Source organism: Limulus polyphemus, unplaced genomic scaffold (assembly GCF_000517525.1).
Source record: "Limulus polyphemus unplaced genomic scaffold, Limulus_polyphemus-2.1.2 Scaffold1, whole genome shotgun sequence".
In the NCBI taxonomy this organism is placed as follows: Eukaryota; Metazoa; Arthropoda; class Merostomata; order Xiphosura; family Limulidae; genus Limulus; species Limulus polyphemus.
Window position 1 is genome coordinate 3,510,631 of NW_013665611.1, and position 2,503 is coordinate 3,513,133.

General features: G+C 37.9%; 1 protein-coding gene across 1 annotated transcript in view; it reads right to left on the reverse strand.

Annotated features, from left to right (window-relative positions):
* Nucleotides 1–2,503, reverse strand: part of LOC106463175 (cystatin-A2-like) — a 10,847-nt gene that overhangs the window by 4,140 nt on the left and 4,204 nt on the right. The gene's annotated exons all lie outside the window — the stretch shown is intronic.

Consider the following 2,503-nt stretch of genomic DNA (forward strand, 5'->3'; position numbering starts at 1 on the left):
AGTAGTGTGTGTGTGTGTGTGTGTGTGTGTGTGTGTGTGTGTGTGTGTGTGTGTGTGTGTGTGTGTGTGTGTGTGTGTGTGTGTGTGTGTGTGTGTGTGTGTGTGTGTGAGAGAGAGAGAGATGAGCAATAGGAATATGGAGCATTTGATATGTCTACCTTGGTCATCCACAGTCCTGGAGAAAAAGCCCTTTTCAGTGTGAGAAAGGACTCCATGGTAAAACAGGGAAGATCCAAAAATCAGTTAAGGCAGGACAGATTAATCACAGGGTGCCAGGTCCCAGCTTTCTTGGATACCACAAACAACTTAGAGTAAAAATCTGGGGAATGATGGCTGACAGGCTTCATAGCTGTGATAGAAGAAACTATACTGCTTCAGACAGATATTGACTGACAGTAGGATCCCAAGGGAAAGGATATGGGTACTGGAGACCAACACGGTAGGGAAAAGGAATTAAATGAAAAGTTCCTTGGACAAAACCTGGATAACTCAAGGATCAGCATCAATTTCCCACCATAGAGTAACAAAATCAGCCAAACAAGCCCCTACTGGACTGAAACCCCACAGGATAGTCACCATTTTTGCTGGTACTAATGAAACCTATGGTGAGAAACAACAGATGGTGGAACATCTAGTGGTAGGAAAAGGTAAAGGACAGGAGGATGCATGACATGTAATAGCAACAGGCGACTGCAAGGGCTCAGAATGAGACAAACGAACAACCAAAGATGAAAGGGTAAAATTTTGCCACACAGATTCCACACATGATTCCAAATTCTCAGGAATAACCTCAAAAACAGACCGATGGACAAAAGGAGCCATCTGAAAGTCCTGAAGATAAATGAATGGTAAAGGAACTTGGGACAACACAAGAGGTCACTGCACATAAAATCTCAACAGCAAACAAACTATGTGTAAAGGGAGAGAGCCAAAGAGAATAATTGTGCCATGAAGTCAGGAGGAGAAGAGAAAACAAAATACTGTGAAGAAAGGGGTGTCATGTAATGAGGAAGGAACAGGATTAAAAAAAATAGGGAAATAAAATGGAACATACCCGAGAAATCTTGTCTAAAAATGCTGTTAGGCTTAGCACATTCCACAGGTTTTAGAAGGCACAGAATAGCCAGATGGAAGAAAAAGGCTACAAAAATCCTCATTGTCACAAATAGGTTTGGTAGATTCAGGAGGAAGACTAGCAAAATTGGGAGAAGGTCGACCCATATAACGAACAACCTCTTGACAAATGAAAGCTGAAAATTCCTCAGTCGAGTTCTCCCAACCTGAAGCCTGTGTAATTGTGCTGGAAGTAAGTGGTAGAACCACCAAAGTTATAACATGAACTTCAGAATTCATCATGTAATGATGATGAATTGATGAAAAAACAACAAAGGTAAGTTATCTTGTAAAACTACAGACAAAAACTGTATTAAGTGATAGTTTGGTAGAATAAAATAAAGGGAGTCATGTGTCAGGAGGGTGTGTTGCACTTCTATTAGTGGAGGGTTGTCAAATGATGATTTACATGCAATATGTAGTTGAATGACAGTGATCATGGGGTATGTGGGAGTGTAAGGCTTGTGGCAGCAAAAAATGTTTTACATATGGAGGGCAGCACTGAATGAGAATGAATATGTATGTATGTCTGCGAGTGAGTGAGTGAAGATAATGTACTGTATCAGACACTTCAAACAAAAAAAAAGTTTACTGTCTTATTAGTGTCATTTAGCAAAAGAAGAATAAAATACCTGTCAACAAGATTTGGAGAAATTGTTATGGAGAAAAGTGAAACAAGTGAGATATTAACAAACTCCTCTATCAGTAACCTGTTAAGATTTAACTAGCAAATTTCAAATTTTGTCAAATGTGATACAGAAAATAATATCATAAATAAATATTGATTTCACTTTTGTAAAAATCCCTCTAATATTCTGACAATGTTAGAGATTTAAGAGAAATTACCAGAATATTTTGAATCTGATAAGGTGGCTTGTGATGCATTTTTAGATTTGTCAGAGGCTTTTGTTATTATAGATGACAGGTTATTGGGTAAATTGTATTATTATGGCATAAGAGGTGTAGCTTTGGACATTTTTAAAAGTTACCCAACTAACAGAAAACAATATCCATCAATTAATAAATTTCAGCCCAATAGTTTAAATATAATTTGTGATTCCACAACAATATACCTTAGAACCACTATTATTTCTTATTTACATAAATTATTGAGTAAATGCTAGTTCATTTTAACATTAAACTGTTTGCTGATGATACTGTTGCGTCAGTGAGGTCACGTGACTAGTATCATGCCACCTCTTTCTAGAAATATCCTGTTCCTTCGTGAATGCCCTAGCGTTTACTAGATGTGTATTAGTCTTGTATATATAAGACCGGCCACGAAGCGACGGGGAGACAGTGAGTAATTGAACTGCAGTCAGAGAGTGTGTAATTGATTTGAGTATTGTTGAAGTCGAGCACGTGAGACGTTTGTTATAGAGCAACTGTT